General features: G+C 36.7%; 1 long non-coding RNA gene across 1 annotated transcript; it reads left to right on the plus strand.

The window, feature by feature from the left end:
- Window positions 1-828: 828 nt before the first annotated feature.
- LOC145420159 (uncharacterized) lies at window positions 829-3,025 on the plus strand. Its single transcript, XR_013901468.1, has 2 exons — window positions 829-964; window positions 2,419-3,025. It is a non-coding gene; the product is annotated as an uncharacterized LOC145420159 (long non-coding RNA).
- Window positions 3,026-8,779: the final 5,754 nt, after the last annotated feature.

Below are 8,779 nucleotides of genomic sequence, written 5' to 3' on the forward strand. Positions count from 1 at the left end.
AATGAAGCAGTAATTTTAGCTGCTTGTGTGTCTGCAGCAACAATCTGGGTACGACTATAGATCTTCTCAAAAATGGCAGGGTCTTTTATTTGGAAAAAGTAAGGCCCATGTAGAATACTACTAAAGATTTTATACAGATGTCTAAAGGGAACAGTAGACACCATTTACCTCTAACGATAATAAAAAGTAAAGTGGGAGAGATTCTCGTTTGAGAAACAGACAACAGTCACCCTTAAATAATAGCTTCATTAAATGGTACATGTCAGCAATAAAGACATTGCTCCATGATGCTAGCACTTGTGCAAAGAAAAGACCTATGTCAAACTGACCAATAAAGGAAAAAACAATAAGATAAGAAGAAGAACAGAGTGTACAGAGGATGATCCAAATAAAGTGACAGGCAAATCTAGGATATTTTTGAAGTGTTTGGATAAAAATCTAAGAACATTTGTGAGTCACAGAACACCAAAAACATGCTGGAAGAGTGCTTGATGCCATCTTTCAAACAGGGCGGAGGAAATGTGATAGATGCTTTGGCTGCAGTAAAGTGGGAGATTTATAAAGGATGAAAGAGATCTTGAACAAGGCTGTAACTTCTTTTTTTTCTATGCCATCCCGTGGAAACCTTTTAACTGAACCATTTTCCTCTCATAATAGAGCAATAACAACAATTTAAGCTAGAAGAAGTGTTTGATTGCTTGATGAATATGGTTGTCATAGCAAACAGAAAGCTGAAATAGCTACAGGGGTCCTACCAGCCTGCCACACTCTGGTCTGAGGTTCTTTTTGATGATAAGCCGACCTGACAATATTTTTACTGTCCCCATAGAAAAAGGAAGAAGCCATCACACTGACTTGATCAAACAAGATCTCAAACATCATTTCACTGCTGGAGACAGGATGGCTTACATTTGAAAACAAAATCTGCTTCGTGACCTTTAAAACCACAAAGAGACTAAAACAGGTATGAGTAAAGTTAAAATTCCCATTATACGAACCAGCAGAAAATAATAAATGCTGATAGCTTGGAGAACAACAAATAAAACAAACGTAATTGCAAGATAGAAAAGTGCAGTTATTTTTGAAAATATGAGAGAATATATTTAAAACGCGTCAGTGCTAATGTAGCAGTCTAACGATCAACATGTACAATTAAATGGGCATATTCTTAAAAAATATATCTATAAATAAATACAGCTGATTACAATTTTCATGTTTTATCCTAATTTCAATTATCAGCTTTAGTTGCTAGTGAAGCTTGAAATACCATCTTTTACTGAACAATAATTCTAATGACAATTTATAACAATATTTAAGTAAATTGCAGCAATGTTTGTAAAAGCTTTGCAAAGTGCTGTACATTTCACTGCAGCAATGCTTTGATGAGTACACACCATGTGCTTATGTGACATGCTATTTGAAGGAGAGGGAACCTGAGGAATCGAAGAAGGTGATGAGCTGCTGTCTGAGTTAAAGCCAGCTTTTGGATGTGTAGGCTATATTATCTATTTGGCCGCCAGAGCACAGGGCTGTGCTTGTGGTGTGATAACACACGACCCACACATAAAACAGGCTTAGTCTCCTAGAAAAGTTCTTTAATCAGCCTGATGCGCTTAGTGAGCAAAGACTGTGGGAATTGAAGTGAAGAAACTCAGGTCAGATAATGAGACTTACATCTGTAACATAGAGAATGTGATTTCCTTGAATCCAGCAGAGGAAGAAGAAAAGCTCATTATCCTTATCACTTGTCAGAGAGGCAAGATATCGATATTATGCATATTTTGTGAGGCTCTTGTCGGAAATTAGCTAAATCCCTTTTTTTTTCTCCACAGTTTGCATTTTATGTGTCCATTTTCATATTTCACGCCTTCAGATGCACGAGGCCACTGTTTCAATTTGTCTCTTGACTTCGTCAATGTTCTTCATTTTTGCAGCCTGTTCATTCATTTCTGAGAAAGCTGATAGTTAATTGAACAGCTGGATGATAATCATGTGTGTTGCAAATTCTCCCTGGAGACCATCCTCTCCCTCTGGAAGGGAACGGCCCAGTTTTTTGTGTCCTCCCAAGCAACAGACAAAATAAAATGTGATGGATGTGGGGGGAGATAGGAAAACAGTTTATCAAACCACGAACACACATTGCAACATGTAATTATAGCTGACATTGATTAGTGCTTAGATTAATCATTGCAACAGTCTGATGCGATTTCCACATTCTCACAGAAACCTTTTCATATTTGAGAAAGATTCCCTTCCATGAATTGAGCTTGGCTGCAGACTGTATATTTTGTATTTTATTCATGTATTATAATAGGAAAGCTGTCACAGTTTGAATTTTCTTTATGCATGAGAGGCTACAGATTCTTGAATAGGAAACTATCTTTTTATTCTTTTCTTTTTTTCTTTTTTTTTTTACAGAGGTCAGACTGTGGCTCCAGCTACAAAACAGCATGCCTGGAGCAGTTACAGTGTATGCTCAAGGACACTTCAGTATCTCACATGCTTGCTATTATAGGGACTTGAAACTATTGCAGGGGTGTTCTCCTAACTTGCTATTATGCAAATTTGCCGAGAGACAATGTCATGGTCACTAGAGTCACATCATCAACGCTTGCTGTAAATAAAATGCAAATAAATCTTATGTGTATGCAATTGGGTAATCAAACTTTTAGTGATGTAAGAATGGAGGGCATCATAAAGGGTCAATCAGCAGCATAATAACACTTCATCTACCATAATTTAAGCCCCCTTCTCGCTGATTGGAGCGTACCTTTTAACAAGTACGGGATTTAAAGTTTTACACCAAAGAGTTTCAAAGTAATTTCTGGTTGTTAGTATGTGATTAATGTTATGTTACATTCACAGGCACAGTTAGAGAGCCTGGAACTTCAGATAACAGCTTAACAACAGCACTCGCACAATACTGTATAAATCCATTGACACAGGGTGTAATTATAAACTACGTTTCTGATTTGTCTCACCTCTTTGGGGTGGAAGTCACCTTTATTAAACAAAATAAAAAGGCTCTTTTTGTTTTTATTTACTTCAAAAAAAAAATTGGGTGGATATATAGTATATCATCAGTGCTGGTTGCCCTACAGTTTTGTTGAGTTCAAACCTCCATTTGGCTTTTGAATGAATGTTTTGAATGAGTGCATTACAACCCACACTCTGATCCTGCAGTGCAACACTCAAACACAACCTGCAGTCTTTAAAGAAAATGCCTACTGCGAAACCTGATTTGGGAAAGTGCCAAAAAATTCGATTAATTTTTTTTAGAAGTTTAAGAAAATATAATCACTGTTCCAGTAATGTTCCAGCTCAGGAACTGAACCAAATGATGCTTAGCATGCTGGTCTGAGAGAAATCAAAGCCTCTACACTGTGAAATGTTATTTTTCATCTGTTCCTGCTTTTATTAATTCATGAAAGGCACCATAATGAAACAGTCTGAGAAAGCTACAAAAAGTGCTTAGTGTCTGCTTTAGCTTTTGTTTGCCAGTAAAAACACAGTTCTTTTTACAACACAGTCAACACCTAAGGCTCTTCACAATGCAAATGCAGCTTAAAATCAATGATGCATGTGTAATGGATTTCCTACATTCGAAATAACTGACTGAGCAATGAGCACTATGTGCATCTGGTGCAAAGGAGGCGATGCGTTTAAGTCCATTTGGGACACGGGTCGTTCATTTTATTTATGCAAAAAAAGAATAATAAAAGAAATACAGACAATGCAGAATTACCGGGGAGTGGAGCTGGAATATTCTTTATTGAAATAGCTGTGCCCAAGACTGGTTAGAGCCCAACGTAGCGCTCCCTTTTAGCATTATATAAGAGATGTCAAGGCTGGCTTAGCTAACACTCCTCCTGATGCTGCGAGCTACTCATGCTTGTTTTACATCCTGTTATGCTGCTGTGAGATTGGTCTTTAGAATCTCTGGAGACCAAGTGACTTTTCTTGTAGAGGTCAGTGCCTTTGCTCTACATAAAAAAATTATATAATGTATACAATCACTTGCTTGTCAGCATGCGTTTCTGTGCCAGTGGTTGCAAATAGCTTTTGTTTTAAGTACTTAGCAAATGAAAATGACATGCAACATTTGCTATTTCTCTCAACTGGAGCCTCAATGTTGCTCTCAGAGAAACTGAACTGCTTTTTTTTTCCAGACAAAAAGGAGGCATAAAAAAGTTCATATTTTTTCTACCAGGTGTGGGATTAGGGCTCTGGGTAGCTCCCCAAATGGGTCTAGACTGGGTCTAGAGAGTATTTTAAATTCAGGGAATTTAAAATAGAAAGTAGCTCGTCCACAGAAGGACTGGTAGCTCCCCTTACGATAAGCGTTCAGATCGCGCGAACAGGTGTGAAATGTGTGTGTTTAGTTAGTTTGTTTGTTTGCTTGTTTTAATTAATTTTAAATCATGCTTTTTATTTGTTTTTGTTTCTAATGTCTCTGTAAAGCACTTTGAATCACCTTGTTGTTGAATTGTGCTATACAAATACATTTGCCTTGCCTTGCCTTGCCTTGCCTTACCTTGCCTTACCTATATATCTGTAACAAAGACTCTTTCCTTGTGTAGGCTTTGTGGAGTGTTCCAGTTACAGTCATGTCTGCTGCTTTGACATGAAAGAAATTAAGACTATGAGACTAGAGCATATGGGGCAGCAAATATGTCATTTCGAATAAACACGGCTCTAGTGGGGAGATCATATATATTTATGTCTGTGTATGTGTATGTATGTACATATAAGTGTGTGTGTAGGTGTGTGTTAATTCAGTAATGCTGTCAGATTCGTGCAGTTTGGAAAGAATTTAACCCATCCTGCACTCAGAGCCTGTCACAGACTCCTGGTGTGTTTTTATATATACATCTACCCTACGCATCCTCAGTGTATGTGCAGATACTGTGGATAATGAATTACCTCCAGCCAGAGTGGCCACTTGAAGTCTTTGTTCTTAGTTTTAACATTTTGAACCATTTCTTGAACAACATGCTGAATAAGATTTTAGGAGAAATGAAAATTGCAGATGTATCATTAAATATTAAGGGCAGCAGAGTTTTTGAAGGTTGATTTAAGTTTTTAGTTAACTGGGTGAAAGCCTGAAAGGATCAAACTGAAAATGATTCCCAAATCCAACCAATCCAGTTTAGGCACTAAAGTCTCTCTCTCTTTCTTGGCCTCTCTCTCCCTCTCTCCCTCTAAAATACTCTGGGAATACTACAAGCAAGAACGCTCACCTCACTTAATAAGAGACAATCTTTCTGCAAACAATTGCAGTCTGACTTGGATTGACTGCAATCCCTCTCAAAATTTTGCAAACGATTGTTGTCTAGTTTATAAATGCAGTCAGACTGACAACATGTTGCCATCACTCTGAATGAGTCTTTGTCAGTGAGTGCAACTTGAATTGACTCGACCCAACTGGCTGCCAGCTGGTTGTATTCTGGCTATATGACTAAATGTTAAATTTTTGTTAAATGTGAGTTTTTGTCTATGTAGACAGCAACAGATATGTGATTTTATATGATATAACCCATTTAATTGCTATGTTATCACAAACAGATTGCATGTAATTACCAAATTGAAACCATTCAGACTGATATCAAGTCTTGTGGCAAGATTTATGGCAGGTTTTAATGACAGTGTTGGTATTTGATAATCTTATTTTGTAGCAAAAAATTATAAAAAACACTCTGACCAAGTTTAACTTTGAAGACACAAGTTGCAGTTGTAAAAAAGGTGAAAAATCACAAAATGTTAAAAATCACAATGATATCATAGTGTGAGTGAAGTATTGTCAGAATATCGTGTTGTGGAATGTCTGGTGATTCCCACTGCAAATATATATTAAAAAAATATAGTTAGGATCAATTTCAGGTGACTTTTTTGCCTGTTTATAATTGGAAAAAAAATCTACACTATAGCTTACCTAGAGGAGAAATTTCTAGATTCCAGAGTAAGGATGATTTTCTGGCTGCAGATGGCATCAAACTTAATCACGTTATTATTATTATTTATTTCTTTATTTTCTAATTCTGCAGCATGTAATCCTGTCCTCACAACTTTGCATGTTTGGATTTCAAGCTCTTGGTACCGAATGGATTAATACATAAAAGTCAACTCCCAACACAACTTTTTTGATGCCAGTGAGCTTTTACACTGAACATTTTCAGAGTCTGTGGGAAGCAAAATATCTCTTTTGTTGGCATCAGCTCTGGGTGAGGAAAAGGATAGTGCTTAATGTCATGTGTGTGTCCACCGCTTCCTCCCCGTAGAGAGCTAAGTAATTTTATGCTCTAATTCTTTCCTTTAAATTAGGCAGGAGGCATAAAATATGAAAAAGACAGAGATATTTTAAGAGGTCATGTGATTTGTGGCATAAATACTTAACATCCACTTCAAATGAAACATTTTATTATGTCACGTGGGCAAATAATGTTCAGCTCTGACTTGATTAAATACGATAGTAGTCTCTAATGTGTTCTTGATCCTTTATTTACCCGTGAAATAAGATGTGATGCAGCCATTGGATAATCTGCCAACTGGTTTTGCATTAATCTGGATGTAATCCAATATTCAATCCCCTAACCATTTCTGACAAAAATGAAAGCAACATAACAAAGAATTAAGGGCTCGTCTTATTATAACAACACCTTTAGTAGAAGCGTGTTGTCATTTTAGTTCTCATACATGTTTCTGTTTAATTATGACACTGGGAAATTACAGTACTGCTATTACTAGATGAGTAAAACCACATTTTTTAATTACTGCTTATCTTTGTTTTGGAGATGTTTTCACTTATTATTGACCTCATTATCTGTTTTTACAGTTGATGGTGTGTTTATTTATCTAAAGGTGTCATATCCAACATCATCTCTCTTTGTTTTGTCTCTTATTTTTTCCCGTTGCGACATGATACACTTGAAAAAGCCTGTTTCACACCTTCTTTCTGTATCATAAGCAACGCGTTGTCGGGAATAAATTAATCGTTGTCAAATATACACTGTCTTCGCCTTACCTACCGACATTTATGAGGTGTTATTTCTCCCATGTATTAATAAATTGCGTGCATGCAATTCATTTCCCCTAAGGCACCTTGTCGTTTTTCTCATCTGAACGAAGTGACTAGGGCAGTGAGCTATATAGGAGATATATTAGTGTCCAGGAGCAAAGCACCGAGAGGGTAACGCCTGTCTTGGTGATTTATTCCAAATCCGAAAGCCCTGCAGGAACGTGTTGTCAATCCCACTGGCATCACCTGAGGGTCACATCAAAGCACTGAGATGGAAAAAACAGAGACAGTTGTTTACAAATTCCATCGCCTGTTTTGTTCTTGGTTGGAAAAAGGAATTAAAAAGTAAATTGGGCTGCTGGTATTAAATATGAAAAGGAGATTGCATGTCTGAGAATCACAGAGCTTTGCAATTAAATCAATCAGTAATGTTTGATTTTTTTTTTTACATTTACATTTTACAGCTAGAATTTCTTAATGCTTTATGGTGATTTACTGAAGAGTATTTTCACGCATATAATGGATGTATGCTGGATTAGGCAGGATACAGTGATTTGTAGAGATGAGCAATTTAAAGGATGGCACGCTTAAACACATATTATAAACTAACAATGCAAACAGGATATTCAGTTCACCCTTAGAGTCACAGTATGCCCTTATTCATCATGCTTGAATGCTTGAGTCATCACATTTTTTTTTTCACACAATGATACCTAGGGGTCAATGGGCTTATTAATCACCACAAACAATACAACAGTGCCTCAGCATTGCTTTTGCTTAAGTCACCACAGCTTAGTTTAGAGTCAAAACAAAATGCTTCAATACAAAGTGCAACTTTAAATAAGGGTTTGGCTGACACAGAGCTTTCAAAGGCAGATAGAAATCGTTACTATGTTTGGGCCCTTTTAGTCGATATCTTGAATTGTTTTACATACTTGCAACATTCTTTGGATGTTATATATTAATGTGATAACAGGAAACCCTTGAAAATACTGTTATTGCTGGCAGAGGATTTCTTCTATTGCATCACGCTTTGCAGAGGACTCCCCTTTGAGTCTGTCTGCTCTGTGGGAGACAAACTTGCATAGAACAGGTCAGAGAGTTGGCATACAGAGTGCTCATACAGAGGTGTGGCAGGTAACTGGAATCCAATTTTCAAGTTATCCAATTAATTCTCAGACTTTTCTGTTGTAAAGTATAAAACAGACACAAAACCCCACAAATTCTTACTTGGCCAAATAATAGAGTTACATTTATGCAGTAATGAGCAACTTTATGATAGGCTACTTTTAATTTATTTAAAAAAACATAATGTATCTTTATTTTATTTTTTGGCAACTGTATTTATTAATAACCTTTTGTCACCTCAAAAGATGAGACCAGATGATTCCCATAGCTTTTTGAGGGGATGGTCTATGGGGAAGTTAGCCAGCAAACTATCCTGTTAGTAAATGAAAAATAAGGAAAATTTAACTTACAGTGGAGGTGCACTGTTCCATTCAGTTACACTTACATAGTGAAAAGTTACAACAACAGTCTCCTCAAAGCATTTTATATCGTAAGGTAAAGACCCTTCAATTCTAGACATAAATACCAAGGGTCAAGAAGAGTCAGTTATTTATGGGGATGAGGAGAAAGCGAAGACAGAAGAGAGACAAGACAAATTATAGAAAAAGCCCAGGTTTAATGATTATTAATGATTAAATACAATAGTGGTATAAACACACAAGAAGTGAAAAGGGGCTGAGGGAAGAAGAACTCCTC

The sequence above is a fragment of the Astatotilapia calliptera genome, chromosome 14 (genome assembly GCF_964374335.1).
Source record: "Astatotilapia calliptera chromosome 14, fAstCal68.1, whole genome shotgun sequence".
In the NCBI taxonomy this organism is placed as follows: Eukaryota; Metazoa; Chordata; class Actinopteri; order Cichliformes; family Cichlidae; genus Astatotilapia; species Astatotilapia calliptera.